The sequence below is a fragment of the Plecotus auritus genome, assembly GCF_963455305.1.
Source record: "Plecotus auritus genome assembly, chromosome: 1".
In the NCBI taxonomy this organism is placed as follows: domain Eukaryota; kingdom Metazoa; phylum Chordata; class Mammalia; order Chiroptera; family Vespertilionidae; genus Plecotus; species Plecotus auritus.
Window position 1 is genome coordinate 196,766,138 of NC_137770.1, and position 22,565 is coordinate 196,788,702.

Below are 22,565 nucleotides of genomic sequence, written 5' to 3' on the forward strand. Positions count from 1 at the left end.
CACAGTTCATAAGTTGCTTGGTAAAGACATTTTCCTTCTTTCTAAAGATTCTCATCCTTTTTTCCTTAGTCAAGCAAATGAAGTGTTGATAGAATTCTTTGGGGCAGAGTCAGAGCAGTGTCCAAGCTCCCGACAGAGTCATCAGAACACTAGCATTCAACTTGAACTGGATGAGCTGGGAAGCTGGCAGATGCTAGCAACAGATACTTTCACACTAAGGCTGAAATCAAATGCAATGGTTAATGTTATGTGTCAACTTGGCTAGGATATGGTGCCCTATTGTTTGGTCAAACACCAACCTCGATGTTGCAGTGAAGATGTTTTGTAGATGTAGTTAACTTACAGTCAGTTGATTAAGTAAAAGAGATTACCCTTGATAACCTGGGTAAGCCTCAACCAATCCGTTGAAGGCTTACTGAACAAAACCTGAGATCTCCTGGAGAGGAAGGAATTTGGCCTCAAAACTGGAACACAGGAATTCTGCTGGAATTTCCAGACTACCAGCCTGCCCTACAGATTTCAAAATTTCAGACTCAAGACTCTTCCAGCATACAGGCTTGGAATTGCCAGTCCCCACAATTATTGTACAAGCCAAGATACACATGTCTTTTCTTGGTTCTGTTTCTCCGCAGGACCATATCTGACATACCAACAATGTACTGATTTACATGGATGTGCACAACATTCCCACGCAAAATGAAGTCATCCTTTTGGGCTGAGAAATGTTAAATGCATACATAACCTCTTAGGGAATATGCTTCAGAAACAAAGTCATTTAAGAAATATAAAGTGCATCTGAAGTGAGATTACATTCCCAGTAGCCAATTCACAAAAAATAGGAATTGAAGCAAATGAGTACTGGAACCTGACTTGCAAAACCTCTGAATCTCTTTCTCTTTATTGTTATAGCTCATTCCTCTGAAATTGGCAATAGTGTGCCAACTATGTTGACTCTTCACCCAAAGAGCAATGGCAAGTGGGTGAGGAAAAACAAATTCCATCCCCAAGCACAATGTAATATACTGTATCTTTCCTGCTGATTTCAGGAAAATGATATCAGTTTCAGGATACAGACTAAATAAAATGACAACTTCACAAAGGCAGCAGCTACCACTTATTGATCATTATCTTACACTGACTAATGCCTGACTCTCGGAGCAGGAAACACTGATGGAAGGAGGCACTTGTGGTCCTGGAGGAGGGGGCCTGGTTTGCTTTCCCAGGCTCTGCCCTCGTGCCGGAGGGCTGGGCCCAGTAGAGAGGGATGAAAGTGCACATGGATGCTACCTGTGCAAAGGACTTACCTGCATGATAACCCTAGGAGCTGGCACTATCCTTATTATGACTATTCCCATTTTACAGATGAAGATTTAAGAGATTGAGCAATTTACCCCAGTTCACAAAGCTCCCTGGGCTCTAAGAACTCGGGCTGCCTGCGCTTGAATCCTGGTGTCACCATTTATTACTGGTGAGGCCCTTATCAAGTTAAGGTGTCTGTGTCCCAGGTTCTTCATCTGTGAAGTAGGAATGACAAAGTATTTAACTCACAGGGTTATTGAAAGGATGAAATGAGACGATGTATTTAAAGAGGTCTGAACAGTGCCGAAGTTACTAAGTGCCCATTAAATGTAATTTACTTTTAAAAATATATATATATTTTTATTGACTTCAGAGAGGGAGAGAGCTAGAAACATCAATGAAAAGAGAGAATCACTGATTGGCTGCCTCCTGCACACTGCCCACTGGGGATTGAGCCCACAACCTGGGCATGTGCCCTTGACTAGAATCAAACCCAGGATCCTTCAGTCTACAGGCCGATGCTCTATCCACTGAGCCAAACCGGCTAGAGCTAAATGTAATTTACTTTTAATCCAAATACTTTGTACAATGTCGTAGCTATTTAGCAAATATCTTTAAAAATTTTCCTTTTCTCATGGGGAAAATATTCTCATAAGTCCCTTGACTTTCCCATCGTCCTATTCCAGCCTACTCAGGTAAAACAGCAAGATTATGACTGAATTAGGACCCTCACACTGAGATGACCCAGGGCTCTGCAGTTGAAAGGAGGCATGAATCCACAGATGGCGTTTGCAGGACTACTCGGGTAAATGGAAGAGCCTCTGTCCTGCTAAGCTGATGAGGCCATGAATCCATGTCTTCATTTCACGCAGAAGGTGAGGGCTACACCAGCTCCACGTGTTCCCTTCCTGTCAGGATGGCTCTAAGGTACTGCACATTCACCCCAGATGCAGCATTCTCATACCTGGCATCAAGTTCTCTGCCCCTCAGTTATTTCCTCAGTGACCCCAGACTCCAAAACAGCCCATGACTCTTTTCCGCAGCTCCCAGTCACTGGACTTGGCTTACTGAACTCTACACAGTAGAGTTCTAAAAACATGGAATAATTTTCCACTTTCGTCCACAGATCCACAATTTTCCTCTATGTTAATTCAAAGTTAAAGTTATCTGGGCCCAGGAAGCCTTCCTGAATTTGTTTACATATCTGTCTTTCCACCAGACTATGACCCTTCAAGGAAAGAGATCGCTTTCTCTTTGTCCCCATCACCTAACACAGTTCCTGAGTGTTGGATGAATTCATTAAAGAATGACCCTGAGTACTTGCTTACCCTCAGGATAATATCTGTCCATGTGAACTGAGATACCCCAGTTAGGATGCAAGACGTGAATAATACCATGTTTAAGTGATGTCACTACAAAATCCCCATAATGTAGAAGGTTATTACTTCATTCAATCAAACTATATTTGAAGAAAAATTTCCTTCATCTAAGGCATCGGACTTGTCAAAAAAGTACTTACAATAATGTCCTCCTAGAGTAAATAATTTATGGTTAACTTTATTTTTAAAGATTTTTTTATTGATTTTTAGAGAGAAAGGAAGGGAGGGAGAGAAATAAACATCGATTGGCTGCCTCCTGAATGCCCCCTACCAGGGATCAAGCCCACAATCCAGGCATGTGCCCTGACAGGGAATCGAACCAGCAACCTTTTGGTGCACGGGACTATACCCAATCAACTGAGTCACACTGGCCAGGACTATGGTTAATTTTAAATAAAGTAAAACCTGGACAGATGGCCATATTTTTTTTAGCTCTAAAACTTTAAGAATCAATTTCTATGGTCCCATAAAATTGCTTTATGACAGTAGGGATACGAGAGTTCCTCAATAGTTGAAACTTTGGATAAAGTCATAAAGACCAACGAAATAACATTGTAAAATAAGTTTACAGGTTTTCCATGTCACTATTGCAATTCTATCTTCCAATCTAACACATTCTGCAAAAGAAATAGTCTTAAAATCGTTTTTCTCTAGAATATAAATTAAAGGATTAGATTTTGACAAAACTACAAAGCAATCAAAATATGACCTATTTAAACAGATTTTTATATATCTTAAATATGTTAATGAAATGTTCTTGCAAATAATATAGTGCCTCCATCCCTAAATATTTTTTTTACTTAATTTTTATTGTTGACACTATTATAGATGCCCTTCTTTGCCCACCTCCATCCAGCCCTGGGCTCCCCTTCCCTCTGGACAACACCACACTGCTGTCTGTGCTTATGGGTTATGCATATATGTTCTCTGGCTAACCCCTTCACCTTCTTTCATCCACTCTCCCCATCCCCCTCCCCTCTGAAAGCTGTCTGTTCCATGCATCCATGCCTCTCTTTTTATTTTGTTCATGGGTTTATTTTATTCATTAGACTCCACATGTAAGTGAGAGCATATGGTATTTGTCTTTCTCTGAATGACTTATTTCACTTAGCATAATAATCTCCAGGTTCATCCATGCTGTCACAAAAGGAAATATTTATTTTTAAGGTATAACAAGATGCTTCAATTAAAAACACGCACTTATTTCACTTGGTTAAGTATTTACTAAATATTTAATTAGTGCTAAAAAGAAACAAGGACTACATCCCTCATCAGTCCTCAATTTCTGGGGGGAAATTATTTACAATATTCTGTAAGAGCAGTATATAAACTGTTCACATAAATTTTCTTTCATCTAAATGGTATACTAATCCCACTTCAACTATTGATTAATTCATCTCATTTTAAATTCCCTTGGTTCTTAGACCAAAATGAGAAAGAAGGAACAAAGTCCCCCCAAAGCAGTGCTTTCAAGTTATAAAGTAGTATTAAAATATTCCTCTCTTTAAAAAAATACATGCATAGAAACAAAGTATAGAATTATGAAAACCAGTAAGTGAAGGGTAGTCATCCCTAGGCGTGGATTCTAGGTGATTTTTTTGTTTTTTTCCTTTATTCTTATCCATATTTTCTATTTTCTAGTAACAAAAATACAAAACTTAATGTGATTTTTTTGCATATTAAAATTTCCCAGACTAGTAATAATGGGTATATGTACTTATAAAACCTATTTCTTTAAATAAAGTATTTTCACAAAAATCTCAGATTCTCAAAGCCATCTCTAAGTAACTTCGTGTTGGGATGCAGAGCTGATGAGAACCTCCCAGGTAAGAGGAGTTTGACCACCAGGACCCCTGGCTTCCCTAGGTAGGTGGGTGGGTAGGGATGGTTGTGGGCAGCTTTGGGCCTCAGATGCCTGCGTACTAGTATCTTGAAAGATAGTACAACACTCTTATTATTATTATTTTTTTTTTTTTTTTAGTTTTTTAGTGTTTTTTTTTTCCTTAGTTCTCATGGATCTTCTGACATCAGGAATTACTGAATCTTCTTTTCTTATGTTAGGCCTTTAGTAGACCCAGATTCCTTGAGTCAAGTGGGAGGACCCAGCGGGAGACTGTGTTGAGGGTACAAGTTTGGAACCACCTTGGAGGAAGTGGATGCTAAGTCTCCCCAAGCATCTTCTGGGGAGCCTAGCTTGGTATGTAGAGCAAGCCAGGCTCCAAGGTGGGATTTAGAATGCAGAGATGGCCTCAGGAAAGGATTGTCATAGCCCATGGCACCTTCTCTACTGCTTAAAAAGTTCCAGTGGCCACTTATTTCTCTCTCTGACCTCATTTCCTACCCTCTTTCCCAGCCTTTTCTACCAGGCTCTAGCTACACTGGTGTTTTGTTGTTGTTTTTTAAATTTCTTTATTGATTAAGGTATTACATATGTGTCCTTATTCCCCCATTACCCCCCACCTCCCATTCATGACCCCACCCCTCTGTTGTCTGTGTCCATTTATTAGGCTTATATGCATGCATATAAGTCCTTTGGTTGATCTATCCCCCTTACCTCCACCCTCCCCTATCTTCCCTGAGGTTTGACGTTCTGATTGATGTTTCTCTGTCTCTGGATCTATTTTTGTTCATCAGTTTATGTTGTTCATTATATTCCACAAATGAGTGATATCATGTGATATTTATCTTTCTCTGCCTGGTTTATTTCACTTAGCATAATGCTCTCCATCTCCATCCATGTTGTTGCAAATGGTAAGAACTCCTTCTTTTTTACCACAGCGTAGTATTCCATTGTGTAGATGTACCAGAGTTTTTCAAAACTGCCTGGTACTGGCACAAGAACAGACATATAGACCAATGGAATAGAATAGAGAACCCAGAAATCGACCCAAATCACTATGCTCAATTAATATTTGACAAAGGAGGCATGAGCATACAATGGAGTCAAGACAGTCTCTTCAATAAATGGTGTTGGGAAAATTGGACAGATACATGCAAATAAATGAAACTAGACCACAAACTTACACCATACACAAAAATAAACTCAAAATGCATAAAGGACTTAAACATAAGATAGGAAACCATAAAAATACTAGAGGAATCCACAGGCAGCGAAATCTCATACGTATGCAGAAGCAATTTCTTCACTGATACTGCTCCTAGGGCAATGGAAACCAAAGAGAAAATAAACAAATGGGACTACATCAAAATAAAAAGCTTTTGCACAGCAAAGGAGACCATCAATAAAACAACAAGAAAGACCACTGCATGGGAGAACATATTTGCCAATGATATCAACGATAAGGGTTTAATCTCCAACATTTACAGGGAACTCATGCAGCTTAACAAAAAGAAGATAAACAACCCAATCAAAAAATGGGCATCTGATCTAAATAGACACTTTTCGAAAGAAGACAGAAGGAAGGCCAAGAGACATATGAAAACATGCTCAAAGTCACTAATCATCAGAGAGATGCAAATCAAAACAACAATGCGGTATCATCTCACACCTGTCAGAAGGGCTATTATCAACAAATCAACAAAGGACAAGTGCTGGTGAGGATGCGGAGAAAAAGGAACCCTCGTGCACTGCTGGTGGGAATGCAGACTGGTGCAGCCACTGTGGAGAAGAGTATGGAGTTTCCTCAAAAAACTAAAAATGGAACTCCCATTTGACCCAGTGATCCCACTTCTAGAAATATATCCCAAGAAACTAGAAACACGAATCAGAAAGGATATATGCACCCCTATGTTCATAGCAGCACAATTCACCATAGCTAAGATTTGGAAACAACCTAAGTGCCCATTAGCTACACTGGTTTTATTGCTGTTCCTAGAACTACCAAGTACTAGTATGTTCCCAGCTCAGGGTCTTAGAACGTGCCATTCTCTCTGCTTGGAGTGCTCTTCCCCCAAATATCAATATGGCTTATTCTTTCACTGCATTCAAGTGGCTGCTCAAATACCACCTCCTCAGATGTTATTTTGTTGTCAATCAAATCCTTTACTGTTTTCTTCCTAGCACTCACCACCTGACATTATACTAGACAGTTGCTTATTTATGGTCTCTCTCTAGGAAAGCAGAAATTTTGTTTGTTATGTGCATTCACTATTATGTCCCTAATGGCTAGAACAGTTCTCACACATAGTAGATGAAACTTATGTGATTGCTTAAAGTTAATTTGTAAATATAAGGTTCAAGAACATAGGTAGAAATGAGCTTTGGAGTCCAGCAGGCATGGGGGGAATGGAGTTATTTAAAACCACCTACCAATATATAACAGGAAGCCATTGAGCCACACCCAAGCTATTCCCAAACTTTCTTGCACTCAGTGAGGTTTTTAAAAATTAACTGTGCTCCCTACTTGTCCTTCAAAGCAATAAAAGGGCCATACTATTTAACTGGCCTCATGTAATCATTTCTGGAGGTTCATTTTTCCTGACAAGTCTGGTATTCAGGAAAGATAATCCATAAAAAAGGGTTCCTTGACCCAGCTCCAGTTCAGGCATGGAAATAATGGTTCTTGTTTGGAAAGGCACCGTAAAGAAACGAATCAATAACTTTCATAAGGTTATTTAAGAGTTCAATTCTTCCCCCAAGTGCCCTTCCTCAGACAGCTTAGATAAACAATACCTTTTTCATTTGGTCTCATTTTAAAGTTCGTGTAAAGCTCCTCAACCAGACCCAATAAACAGGAGCAGAGGATACTTATTGTTAAGAAAAGATATGAGTTCTGGTGTTTACATTCTCTCCTTTCAGGAGGAGAAAACACGTTTTAATGTCAAATGAAAGCGAAAAAGGCAAACCACTTCCTGTTTGAAACCTATTTCAAAGGCTTGCTCCACATAACACCCCCTTATGGAGTTTCTTGTTTTCCAAACCAAGGACCTAAGTAGTTTCCCATGTCAGCATCCTGGAGTGATTAGCTTGTACCTGATCTCCTCCTGCTGCTGTCTTAAAATGATAAATCTGAAGACATCAGCTATAAGAATATCATTTGGCTACAGAAAGAACAGCATGAATCACAGATGAAAAGATAGCTGCTATATATAACTGAAAATGTCTTTGTTCAGTTGCTGACAAGAGACCCTGAATAGCATGGCAAGTTAACATCATGTTCTTGTACATGTGTCTTCTTAGAATAGTGTGGAAGCATGGGTGGTGTCAGGGAAAGGAAAGGGAACAAGTTACCTCCAGGGGCAGGTCCTTCTGGTCCTCCACATACTTACGATCTCACTGCTCTTCACAGCATCCTATGAACAGGGCATCGCTGCCTTATTTTATAAATAACAGAATAGGGTTGAAGAAAAAGGCTAGGTGAATTGTCCAGAGCACATCTAGTAGCAATGAGTAGATCTGGGATTCAAACCCATCCTTTTTCTTCTGTGCTATATTGTTATCCTATACTACCATATAATGAGTGCCTTATATTGTATAGCAGTCTTACCATTTCAAATCATTCTTACTTCCACTTTCTCACTTTAATAGACCACAGAGTGAGACACACTGGGGCAGTGCTCCCAAATTTACAGAGGAAGAAACTATAAGGTTGAGTGACTTACCTGCCTAACATGTTCCCTGTGCTTACAACAGCACACTCCCGCCCTCTTTTTTTTTTTTTTTTTTAATATATTTTGATTGATTTCAGAGAGGAAGGAAGAGAAAGAGAAAGATAGAAACATCAATGATGAGAGAGACTCATTGACTGGCTGCCTCCTGCACGCCCCACATTGGGGATTGGGCCTGCGATCCAGACCCGTGCCCTGACTGGAATCGAACCATGACCTCCTGGTTCATAGGTCAACACTCAACCACTGAGCCATGCCAGCTGGGCCCGCCCTCTCAATCTAACTTCCAAACATCCTCCGAGTCTCAACTGAAATATCACTTCCTCAGGAGGCCTTCTCTGCCTCCTTGACTAAGTCAATATTTCCCTGCCTCATGTTTCCAAAGCTCATCCTTCTTCCACAAAGCCAGACTTACTCCTCCAAGTTCTGTTTTACATAGAAAAGAAAAAGGAGAAAGAGGGCCCTCTGGGTTCCATATTATTTGACATTCACATATCTTATGTTTCTTCATATAATATGTTAAGATAGATATGATTATCACCCTCATTTTACAGATGAGAAACTAAGGTTCAGAGAGGTCAAGTAATATTTCCAAAGCTTATAAAGTGATGGTACCCGTATTTGAACCAGTGTCCATTGGATTCTGAAGATTGTTTTTCCCACCATATCCACCTCTGTACCACAGCCTTGGTCTATGAACACAGGTTATATACCTCACTAACTCAAGTAACCATGCCAATATGGTAGGGTGGGTAAACTTGGGTTCAAATATCAGTTCAATTACTTCCCAACTTTGGGGACTTGGACAAATCTCTGTTTTTCTGAGTTTCCATTTCCTAATACAGTATATAAACTAAGGAGAAGATAGGACCCAACAGGATGACAGTAGAGATGAAATAAACTAATGTATTTAGCACAGTGATGGCCCATAGGCAACACTCAATAAATGGTAGCTAGGAGTCTGGTCACTTGCCACAATCTTAATCTGTTGAGCAAGGTATTTTCTGTGACATAAGAATAGTTGTAGCATTTAGAGATTTAGAAAAATCCCTCCAGCTACCACAATACAGGGAAGTTAACTTTCCCACCACTTAAATGTTTATAAGATATTCCAAATAGAGGGCTATACTCCTAGAGTGATATACGGGGGGAAAGGGGGTAAATCTCCTCAAAACGTAGAATAAAATTAATTATCTGGTGAATGTGCTTCACGTTCCAAATTCTGAAGCGATGGAAACACAGGTTTAGCTCTGTAGCCCTTCTAATTTTTCCATTTGTCCTAACACAATCCTGCTATAGTGAAAGCCCAGCAAAGAGCACCTCAATGACAAAATTAATTCCTAGAGACATTAACCATATAAAAAGTTCTATAATGATTGAACAGTTTGCCTCATATTTCTACTTAAGCAATCCAGATACCGGGGAGACTAATAGAGCTTAAACTAGTAATTAACTTTTTTCCCCCTCTAACAATTCAGCTCTCAGGCTTCATTTCATATTCCTAAGGCAAATGGAGAGAGAAAAATTAAACATTCAAAATGCTTGTAGACAAAATTAAATTATAGCTATACCATTATCTCTTATATTAAATGTATTTATTTTCTTGTTTTCCTTCTCCACTGGATCATTATCATTCATTTTATAATTAGTTGTTTACTGTCTCTCTCTATTCCCAAGAGTGAGAACGATTTCTTTACATATAAGTGGTGCTGTATTCCCATAGTGAATGAAACATAACAGGCACTGGTAGTGTTTTGATAGAATGGATGGATGGATGAATAAATAGATGGGTAAATGGATGAATGGATATTCTTAAATTTAAATAACTGCCAGCTATTTTGTGATGTAATTGCTAAAAGTCAAATACAGACCACAGCACTTTACTCTCCATGCTACCCTATAATATCTGCCTTGTGGCTGCAGTAGCCATTTTCAGTACCCACTGTTTGAGATCTTCCTTTCTAGACTTATGTCTCAGTCAAGACGTTTGCTCTAAAAGAGCCCCTCTATTTCTGACTGAATGCCAGACTCATCTGCCTGATGCCAGAGCTGTGTTATATCATCTGAAGCTCTGCTTCATGTCCTCAGTCCCTAACGTTTTATGCTAGCCAGCCTCTTGACAGTTGGCTTAGTAAAACCGGCCATCCTGTAAATGACAACCAGGTAAAGTCACATCCTACAATGCCTGTTTTCAGGCCCAGCCAAGGCCCTGGGTCAAGGAATTCATTACTGGTGACCCAGCCTCACTATTTAATGTAAAGCAAGCATCTACACAGGAGCTATTCCATCTCAAGAGGTATTTGAAAATTCGTTCTGAAGACTGAATGTTGGGGTTTATCCACTGACATTTAATGAACAGAGATCATAAACTCCAGATGTCATGAATAGGCAACACATTCCTTCACAAAGAAAAATTGTTCCATTTCCACATGACTTTAATGTCCCACCAAACATTCATGTCAGTGAAAAATCTGTTTATCATTATTGACTACATATCCTAACTCTGTTTTACATATTAACACAAAGAATTTATTCAGCAGCAATAATGTACACTAAATTACTCGGGAACTTAACTACCCTGTAACTCAAAGAAAGATTGTACTTTATTTTGTTTCTAACTTTGTGGATAAAAGAAGAAAATAAAAACATATATTGGAGATTTAAAAATAATTACGAATATTTCATTAGGTAAGAAGTAGCTACAAGCATAATTAATTTGAAATTCGGGAACAGAAAAATACAAACAAATGAGATTAATTTTGTTGAACTGCATATTAGATAGCTCAAAAGAATATTAGTAAACAAGAAGATAGGTCAATGGAAAATATCTGATCTGAAGAACAAAGAACAAAAAGTATGAAAAACAGAAAAGAGCATGGAAAAACACATGGAATGTGTTGCAAGGTTTAACATATGGGCAACTGAGTTCTCACAGAGAAATAGCAGAAAATGGTGGATACAAATTTTTGAAGAAATAATAGCTAAAAATTTCCCAAAATGAAGGAAAACATCAAGCCATAGACTCAAAAGTGCTATAAATATCAAGCAGAATAAATATAAATACCTAAGCACATCAGAGTAAGACTACTAAAAATAAATAGCAAAGAGAAAAGTATTTTTTCCCTAATATCCTGCTATTCTCCCCACCCCACAGCCCCTGGAAACCACTTTTCTATTCTCTGTTTCTATGAGTTTGACTAATTTTTTGTTGTTGTTGTTTAGATTTCACACATAAGTGCTACTCTGCAATATTTGGTCTTTCTCTTTCTGGCTTATTTCACTTAGCATAATGCCTTCCAGGTGGATTCATGTTGTTACAGGATTCCCTTCTTTCTTTTAAAGCTTAATAATATACCATTTTTTTCTTTATCCACTCATCCATCAATGGACACTTAGTTGTTTGCATAAATAAAAATCTTAAAAGCCATAGATGGGTAGGGAATTATCGTCAAAGAAGAAAAGCACTAAACCTGACAGCTAAGTTCTACATACACACACACACACACACAAATTATAGCAGTTAGAAAACAAATCTTTAAAGTGGTAAATGAAAATAATCACCAACTTAGAATTCCATACCCCGCAAGATAGCCTTCAAAAATGAAAGTGAAATAAAGATGTTTTAAAGTAATAAGACCTGTGAGAATTTGTCACCTGCAGACCCAAACTAAATAATAATAATAATAATAATAATAATAATAGAGTAAGTTATTTAGGCAAAAACAAAGTGGATCTAGATGGAATCAAAACAATGTAGGAAAAATTTAAAGTAATAGAAAGGACAAATATGTGGGTAAATCTAAATAAAGAACTGTATGACACAAAAATAATAACATATTGTGGGATTTAAAATGTATCCTATCTAATAAAAGAGTGATATGCAAATTGACCATGCCTCCGCTACACCCACAAGCCATGCCCACCAGCCATGCCCACCAGCCAATCAGGAGCGAATATGCAAATAAACCCAACCAAGATGGCTACAGCCACAGAGAGCAAGAGGGAGGCTTGGGTTTCCCTGGCAATGGAGGAAGCCAAGCTTTCCGCCTGCCCTTGCCGCCCCAGGCCTCCACTCAATGCTACAAAGTTTCAATTATAGAAGATAAATAAAGCCCAACAGAAATAGCGGCAGCCACGGAGCTGGAGGGAGCAGGAGGCTAGGGTTGCCTGCGGCGATGGAGGAAGCCAAGCTTCTGAAGCCCTGGCCTGCCTTGGCCTCCGCTTAAGGCTACAAAGTTTCAATTATAGAAGATAAATAAATCCCAACAGAAATGGCTGCCACCACAGAGCGAGCAGAAGGCTTGGCTCCACTCCAGGCTACAAAGTTTCAATTGTAGAAGATAAATAAATCCCAGATACCAGGGCCTCCGCTTGGGTCGCCAGGGGATGTGGCCGGCCTGCAAACCACCACAGGTCCCTCGTCCCTGCTGCCCCACACCCCAAGGGAAACCCCACCTTAATCCAGGACACCCTTCAGGGCAAACCAGCTGGCCCCCACCCATGCACCAGGCCTCTATCCTATCTAATAAAAGAGTAATACAGATTGACCATCACTCCAACACACAAGATGGCTGCCCCCATGTGGTCAAAGATCCTGCCCCCATGTGGACACAAGATGGCCACCACAAGATGGCCAGCAGGGGAGGGCAGTTGGGAGGGACCAGGCCTGCAAAGGAGGGCAGTTGGGGGTGATCAAGCCTGCTGGGGAGGGCAGTTAGGGGTGACCCGGCCGGCAGAGGAGGGAAGTTGGGGGTGACTGGGTCTGCAGGGAAGGGCAGTTGGGGGGGGGGGGGGCAGGCCTGCAGGGGAGAGCAGTTGGGGGGTACCAGGCCTGCAGGGGAGGGCAGTTAGGGGCAAACAGGCTGGCAGGGGAGCAGTTAGGCATCAATCAGGCTGGCAGGGGAGTGGTTAGGGGGTGATCAGGCTGGCAGGCAGAAGCAGTTAGGGGCAATCAGGAAGGCAAGTGGGCGAGCAGTTGGGAGCCAGCAGTCCTGGATTGTGAGAGGGATGTCTGACTGATCGGGCCTAAACAGGCAGTCGGACATCCCTCGAGGGGTCCCAGATTGGAGAGGGTGCAGACTGGGCTGAGGGACAACCCCCCCCCATGCACGAATTTTGTGCATAGGGCCTCTAGTGTAAATATAAAATTCATAACAACAACAACATGTAAGACAATGAGGAGTAAATAAAGTGTTTTAAGGTCCTAGTACTAGTTGGGAGGAGGTAAATAAAATAATTAATACATGCTATAATTTCTAGGATTAACCACAAAACAAATGTTAAAAGCATTTGTAACTGACAAGCTAATAGGTGGGAAAATAAAAATTATTGGATTGAACCAAAAGAAGAAAAGAGAGAGGAAAAGTAATATAGGAAAGACAGAATACAAATAGTAAGATAATAGAAACCTTAAAATATCATTAATTTACTGAATGAAAATGTTAAAAGATAAAAATTGTCAGACTGCATAAAAATAGGGAGTGGACCCCATAACATTCGAGAGCCAGTATCATAAAGTACCAACTTAATTTCTCAAAGATAAAACCCAATAAATATATTTGTATATTTGTATGTATTTATACCTCTGCCGCATTCAAAATAGGATTCAGAGACTAATTCTTATAAGAATTCAATTCATCAAGGATTGAGGATCGAGAGAGGCCACGAATTCCGTTTGGAAGTATCTTTGAGCTCGCTTGGACACATTGAGCAAAGCTCACCCTCCCGAGTTAAAAAAATTTATGGACAAGAAGTTATTAAATTAAATGGTGGCAGACATGTCCAAGGAATATTACGGCGGTTTGATCCCTTTATCAATCTTGTGATAGATGAATGTGTGGAGATGGCAACTGGTGGGCAACAGAACAATATTGGAATGGTGGTAATACGAGGAAATAGTATCATCATGTTAGAAGCCTTGGAATGAGTATAAAGAATGGCTGTAGTTACCAGAGAAATCAACTGCTTCCACATGTCCCCTGCCCACAGCACCTGTTTTACTACAATATAAAAATAGAGTCCTGTCCATTTTCACATTGGACTTTTGTTTAATAAACTTTTGTATTGATCAAAAAAAGAAAAATAGGATTGAGGATCTATTATTGTGGGAGATACAGAGAAATACAACCCAAACCAGATAACGAATACAACCCAATCCCTTACATTTGCCCTTGAATTGTAATTATAGTTGAAGAGCAAGACTTGTGAAGCAATTGGAGAACAAAGAAAAAGAATATAATTAGAGAGAGAACATAGTAGGAAAAAGGAATCTGGGACTTAGAACCTGATTTTACCAAGCTGTGCCCACTGAACAAGTCACTTGCTGGGCCTTAGATTCCTCCTCCATAAAATACAGAGATTAGATCACATCGTCCGTAATCTAGATATAGATTTTGGAGTCAAAGAACTCTGCTTGGAATCTATTTCCTTGCCTTAATATTATAGAACCTTAAGCAAGGTAATTACCTAATTATTCTTTTAGGTAAAAAGAATAAAGATAATAAAACCTACCCTGGAGGAATATTAGGAGGATAAATTAGAGAACACATTTCTAATTCCTTAGCATGGTGCCCACACTTACAGGTTAAAACAAAGGCCTTCAGTTCTCCGTCTTCAGTCCCCTTCTGTACTCCAGACAAACCTCTATATGACCTCTGTCTCCCAGAGGGATCATTGTTACACAACTCTTTATAAATTTGGAGAATTGATAAAGCAGTTCATCATCTGCTGGATTTTTTCTCATGTGTACATTTCATGACCACATTCATCAAAATACAACCACTCCTAATGTTACAAATTAAAAGTTTACTTTTCAAAGTATTATACTGTAGAGATACTGCACACAACTTCCCCAATCCCATTATACATATAGTACTTGTAACTACTATTTACTGAGCAACTACTACATACATACATATATTACATGCACATGTATTATATATGTATACTACCTGTGCATCTATGTATATGTGTATACCTATATTACACATGTGACATTTAATTCTCACCAAAATCCTATGAGTGAGTTATTATTACTCGTGTTTTACAGAAAAAGAAACTAGTCCTAAATAAATCATTTGATCAGTTATCATATAACTGGTGAAGCCAGAATTTGAAGCCAGGACTGATGGGTTTCTAGAGCCATAGTTCTAAAGAGAACAGATCTCAACAGGTTTGAATATAACTGATCGATAGACCTGATTGACTTGGGCTGCTGCTGCCACCTACACCCCTCCTCCTTGCAGCTGGCAAGGATTTCTGGGAAGGAGGGAATCGGGAACCAACAAGGGTAGCTAGCTCTGTCTGGACAATCTGACTCTCAATATCTTACTCAAGATCTCAAACTTCTAGGAAAACAAAAACAGTTCTTCCTCTGTTTGAGAAAGCTTTCTATAAAGCCACATGGCATAATAAAATAATGATTTAGTAACAAAACTGTACCAGACAACACTGCTCAAAACAATTTTCTTAATTGTTTGGTAAATGAGAAGAGTTTAATAATTACTTAGCTGCTGCTGTTTCCATTTCCCAAGTTCACAATGGAAATATTTCTAAATTTCTAAGTCAGAAATAGTAAACAGGTTTTATCATATATGCCAGCTATGGAAATAGCTATTTAAAATGCTGTGCTGAGAAGGATTCTGGAGCTCTAAGTAGGTTAAGCCATGGGTTCAGGGTTAAGTTGTGGGGAGAAGTAGAAGTTACCTGTGCCATATGTTTCCACGTGCTAGAGCCAACATAATCTACTGTGAGATATTGCTTACCACTCTCACTTAATTCGTAAGTTTAAGTGGGAAAAAAGAAAACTGGCTGGGCCAAAAACACTGAGATGATCAATTATAATGGAGAATTAATCAACTATAACTTTCCTTATTTTTCCGTTAAGCTATTTAACTCTTTCCAGACATGTAAACCTTTCCTCATTCATTGCTAGTTTACAAAAGGAGCTTCTGTTCTGCATCAGCTACTGTTCCCAAGAACAGCCGGGTACAGGCCACAACTGGCATATGAGGTTAGCATCTTCACCCCATTCCAAACCAAGAAGAAATTAGCTGCCAGTTCTGATGGGGATGACATATTGACTAAGTCCTTAGACCAAGCAACCCACTCCCGCAGTCAGCAAAATCCACAGTGGTTGAACACACTGACAACACAAGAATGCTTGATTAGATTTGTTTCAAGCCTCTCTTTTTGCCAGGAAGCCACTGAAGAGAAGCAGGTATCAGGTGTCTCGGAGGAAGATCCTCCCAGGGTCTACTGTTAAATCCAGAGGCAGAACCCAGGGCAATTACACTTCTGGTACAATTACCAGCATCACCCACTCCCTGCCAAGTGAAGAGACTTGGCAGCTGAATAATACAGCTTTCATTTTACATTTCCACTCCAATTAGCTGACAGTGCTAGTCAATTGGCTGAATACAACAAAATTCAAGGGAAGTTTAAAGGCCTTTATGTGGTTCCTAGAGCTATGCCTTCAAGAACAATGATGACAGGAAAGGGACTGAAAAGAAAATTAGGGGACCCTTTGCAACAAAGGGCAGGCTACAGACAACCCACAGGTGGGATGTATGGGTTAAATGGTATACAGGAGATATTTAAGCTCAACACCCGTCCCACCTACTATTGGTTTGACTAATGGCAACACCATTAAATCATTGTTCCCCCTTCAAGGTCTGGCTGGGACTTACTAACATTGCACAGAAGACAGGCAAAAGCACACCTTCGCTTGATAATGTCTAACTTCTCTCACCCTTCTCCATAGTCAACATTTACAGAGAAGTTACTGAACTGAGTGCAGAAACATTGAGGGACTGTTAAAGAAACAGAAAACAGTGTGTTTCTGGGGGAGCTCCCAGTCTTGTCAGTGAGGTGAAATGCACACAGGAAACAAGGAAATCATACAGCAATCAGTGGGAGGTGTGGAGTAACTGAATAAATGAACATTTGAATCTGCTGACCAGTGTCAGGCTCCCAGGTGAATCTCACAGAGGGGTTCTGACAGGTTGTACTTGGAGTCCTCACAAGTTCTGGCTGGATAACTGCAGTGATTCTTCCAGAACTGAGCAGACTCAGCCAGTGCTTCAGCCCCAGCAATAGTGCAGACTGAACCCAGGCAAGGCTCCACAGCATTGCCCTGGCCTCCTATATTCATCCAGAGCTTACAGGAGGCTAATTGCAGCCCTTGCAAACAGCCTGGGAGAGTTCTGTGTGGCCCTGCTGAGGATGAGCCTGAGATTTCCAAGCACCCTTGGGGGAACGATTCCATTAAAGACAGAGCATACATTATAATTTGTTTCCTGGGCTTCATCCAAAATATACTATTTTAGCCTTTACCCATTTTTGGCCCTGTGATTGATATTTAATATGGACTGAAGGGGTTTTGTGACCTTGACCTAAAGCTGAATGTCAAGTGTAGTCAGGAGGAAGCATTCATTTGCAAATCAGATCAGCCACCCTCTGGGTCTCACAACTCTCCATAGAACCCTATGTCCATGAACTACATTGCTCAATGCACATTGTGTGGTTCATTCAACCAGGACTCCATTCTATACATGGGGGGGGGGGGGGGGAGATGGTAAGCCATGCAATGCAAAGAATGAAATGAGGTTTGGCAAGGATAAATGTATATCTGTAGAAAATGGTAACAGTATTTTGGGCATCAGAGTCCTTTCCAGGCATACCAAAATGATTAGTTAGAGCTGACTGACAACTCTTCCAAATGCAGTAAATGTAAATAGCATTCTATTTAGCTGATCTGTAGAAGTGAAGACAGAATATATGCAAATGTTTAAGTTTCTAATACATATGCAAAAAACCCTCAGGTAATTTTATTTCAACTATCAATTAATCAGCCCAAAAGTTGTTTACCATCACATTAACTTTGCATATATACAAGGATTACAGAGAGGGAAAGAAATGTTAAAACACTAATGGAAATCACTAAAGAAATTTATTATTTTTAATCTTCATAATCAATTCTATATTCTCACTTTTTCCATTAAAAGAGATAGCTGGTCACATATTATTTTTTATGGTAAATGTGTTATTTCTTGTAAAAAAAAAAAAAGAAAAAAAGAAAAGTAAAAGGAAAAAATGCTGCCGGTATTCCTGAAATATCTCAATAGTTTACCTAACAAGTTGAGATGAGCTCCTAAAAACAATGGCTGGAAAAAGAGGGAGTAGGTTAAATCAGTGGTTGTGCTCATCTCATACCTTCAGATTAAATGGTCTACAGTCTAAACTGGCTCTACTATATTGTTGCTTTGACTTTCCCCATAATACAACTAGATTATACCAAATATGAGAAATGTGCAAAAATTTTCTCTGGCTCCTGAAAAAAATATCTTTTCTATAATGTAGGAAAATCACCACTAGTTAAGAACAGAGCTTTAGCTACTCACATAGTAAAAAACCTAAGAACTGCCTCGACTTGCCTTAACCTTGACTTTGTGGGCCATTCACTGTCTATTCAACTTTGTCAACATGGCAGACAAACAACCATATATTATGCAAATGAATCAGCAGGCTGTGTTCCGATCAAATTTTACTTATGGTCATTGACATCATTTTTGTGTGTTGCAAATATTCTTCTCATTTTTTCAACCATTTAAAAATGTAAAACCCATTCTAACTAGCTTACCAGCCATAGACTGGGTTTATTGTTGGCCAACATGTGATCTATTGAGAAAGGGAGAGAGAGAGAAATGAATCAACAAAATAGATTGTGTTTGTATCATTCCAGAGGGGTAAGTGAGGGAAGGCAGTCAGGGTTCTACAGTAAAATAGCACCTTCTGGTCAATTTGGAGTTGATAACAGAGTCTTCAAAGAGTAAATCATCTTTTCCAGCCCATAAGACTTCTGTCCCTTGACTCATGAGCCTGCTGATAAAATTCTAGCCACTGTGTCTGTCCTTGAGCTGTACTAGAAGATATGGGATGAGCAAGACTGTTCTCCCCGCTGTCAGTGAGAATGATGGGCCGTCATTACCTGATTCCAGACTGAAAAGAAAAGTATTAGTGTTTGGATACCTGCCCATCACAAAATGAAGCAACTCATTTTCTTCAGAGAAAACAAAAGGAACTAACTTCTGCCAATGGAACGATCCCTTCATGAAATTTATTATCTATTGAGTGGCAGCAAAAATAGGCCCAACAAAATGTTAAGCTCCAAATTTGCAGCAGCAAGGCAATTACTTATCCTGACATCTCAAATAAACTCTGCAGAAAGCTCAACCTTCTCAACAAGGTTCATTATTGTTCCTCAAGGATGAAACAGAGACCTCACACAAACATATTTTAAATCCAACATGTTATTGAGATGCTTTATCAATTTGACCTGGCAGGTGGTCTTTTGAAAGCTCTTTTAAAATATGTTTTTATTTAATTGTACATATGATTTGTCCTAGAAATTGGCTGATATCAACTTTATCCATGATCAGTTGTCACTAGTTCTAAAAGAAAAAGCAATTATGAAATACTAAAGGCCCGTTGCAGGAAGATTCCTGCAAGAATAGGGCTTCTTTGGGCTTATTCCTACAAGAATGCTCCTGTCTCCGCCGCCCCGCTTGCTTCTCCGCAGCTTCGCTCCCTTCTGCAGCGCTTGGCTTCCTGCTACGCTGTCTTCAGTCTTCGCTCTGCGTCTGCATATGCAAATTAATCACCATCTTTGTTGGGTTAATTTGCACACTCACTCTGATTGGCTGGTGGGTGTAGCAGAAGGACGGTCAATTTGCATGTTTCTCTTCTATTAGTGTAGATAGTAGAGGCCCGGTGCACAAAATTCATGCACTTGGGGGCGGGGGGTGTCCCTCAGCACGGCCTGCACCCTCTCACAGTCTGGGAGCCCTTGGGGGATGTCCTACTGATGGCTTAGGAGGGAGCGGGCCTAAGCCATCAGTCGGACATCTTTAGTGCTGCCACAGAGGCGGGAGAGGCTCCCACCATCACGGCTGTGCTCTCCAGCCGTGAGCCCAGCTTCTGGCTGAGCGGTGCTCCCCCTGTGGGAGTGCATTGACCACCAGGGGGCAGCTCCTGCATTGAGCGTCTGCCCCCAGGTGGTCAGTGCATATCATAGCAACTGGTCATTCTGCTGTCGGGCCGAAATCGGCTCTCCGACATCCCCTGAGGAGTCCTGGATTGTGAAAGGGCACAGGCCAGGCCGAGGGACACCACTGGTGCACAACTGGGGCCGGGGAGGGATGCAAGAGGTTGGCCAAGTGGAGAGGGACTGTGGGAGGGCTCCAGGGTGTTTCCGGCCCATCTCACTTAGTCCCAATCAGCCGGACCCCAGCAGTAAGCTAACCTACTGGTTGGAGCGTCTGCCCCCTGGTGGTCAGTGCATGTCATAGTGACTGGTCAACCGGTCGACTGCCTGCCCCCTGGTGATCAGTGCACATCATAACGAGCAGTTGAGAGGCCTTAGCATATCATTAGCATGTTATGCTTTGATTGGTTGAACGGCCGACCAGACAACCAGACACTTAGCATATTAGGCTCTTATTATTTAGGATTATAAGCAGATAAAAAACTTTTAAACAAATAAAAAATGTATTAAGTTCTGATTTTCTAAAATAATGGCTCTTTGGTATGTGTGAAATAAAACATACTCATAAAACTCAAATAGAATTCAATTGCTAACAGGCAAAAATGGTTTTAAATGAGGTAGAACATTCCTAAGCAAACAAGTAATTCTCTGATAATAGTTGTAGAAATAGGGCCACAATTCACTGATACATTAATTATTTTTCCCTAATAAGAACACTAAGTAGCATTTAGTGTATAGAATGAGAAAATGAAATCATCTTCAAGATGACCAAGAGAAAAATCAGCAAACGAATGCAATTGCAAGCACCTCCTAACTTATATATGAAGCTGAAAACCCATATTAGAGAAAGTGAATCCTAGAATACACAGTGTTTCCTCTGTAAGAAATAAATGTGTCTTTTTAAATTTACCAATTCTATTTTTGTGAGTGAGTTAAAAAGATAAAAATTCATTTTAATTATCGTTTTCTAAGAAAGTCACATTTCATATTTGGAAAATCACACAGAAAGAATGCAGAGTTCAGAATGTTTTGAGGCAAGGAATCCACATGTTAACATCTCTTCAATCCCAAAAGCCAGTTGGTCTCCCATCCCTTCCTGCAGGACAAGGGTGGCAAGTGGGGTCTTCTGGGTTTCCAGGGTGCATCATTTGTGCAAAGACTCTAGGAAGACTAGTTTGGTTGATTCTGGAGCTAACCAACCCTCTATGATTTCAAGAGCAGGGTCAGAATGATAGTGGGTCTAAGGATTCTACAGAGTAATTCTCTTAGATATGCCCTTAGACAATATTCAAGACTTAAGTCAGAACCCAGGTTTCAACCAAGTAAACACAAGGCAAACAATATGCATTTGGCTCTCAGTCTCCACATAATTTCCTGATGTCACTCCTGCAACCATCACCCCTGGTTTGGTGCTAAGATGTTCAGATAATGAACTGAACTATACTAGGAAAAATATATAGTCTACTCTTCTCCAATTCAGAAAAGGTTAAGCAAATCATAGCATATGTGAACTTATTTCCAGATATACTCAAATCTTACCACCTTCTATGAACAAAAAGTGAATTTTAGGGTAGCATAGTGTGATATATTTTAAACACAGATCCTTCTAAGACTGTTCCTTTTCCCTGTGAATATTCTATAAAATATAGTTTCTTAGGAATCAAAGGGAAATGGATAAGATGGACAGAATTATATTTCATTCAGTGAAATAGTAACTTAAATACTTCAAACTATTTTTTTTCTTTTGATGTGTGTATAAGAGAGAGAGAGGTATTTTAGGTTCTTGAGTGAGAGGGAATAGGAACTTGAAATAGCTATTGTCCAATGAACTAATGCTGAGGAGACTCTGACAAAGTACCAGGTGAAGTTACACATAAAAATGGCAGTGATGCCCAGTCATGGTCGCTCAGTGGTTGAACATCAACCTATGAACCAGGAGGTCACGGATCAATTCCGGTCAGGGTACATGCCCAGGTTGCAGGCTTGATCCCCAGTGGGGGGTGTGCAGGAGGCAGCCAATCAATGATTCTCTCTCATTATTGATGTTTCTATATCTCCCTTTCCCTTCCTCTCAGAAATCAATAAAAAAATATATTTTATTAAAATGGCAGTGACAGCAGCAATACATTCCACAGATACTGAGAAATTGCCTTCAGAGGTAACATAATAAATATAGGGATAAGCAGACCAAATACCAAGATGAGGAAGGCAATCTCTTATCGCCAAACACCACATCTCCCTGCATCCTACCTCTAGTCCAGGCCACCCTTGTCTCT

The 22,565-nt window shown here is 40.0% G+C and overlaps 1 protein-coding gene and 1 pseudogene across 3 annotated transcripts in view; one reads left to right on the top strand and one right to left on the bottom strand.

Moving 5' to 3' along the window:
• Window positions 1–22,565, bottom strand: part of FRAS1 (Fraser extracellular matrix complex subunit 1) — a gene marked incomplete at its 5' end in the record, with an annotated part of 457,295 nt that overhangs the window by 287,470 nt on the left and 147,260 nt on the right. The window lies entirely within an intron of this gene.
• LOC308255728 (small nuclear ribonucleoprotein G-like) lies at window positions 2,082–14,172 on the top strand (annotated as a pseudogene). The gene is made up of 2 exons: window positions 2,082–2,104; window positions 13,957–14,172. The product of its transcript is annotated as a small nuclear ribonucleoprotein G-like (transcript).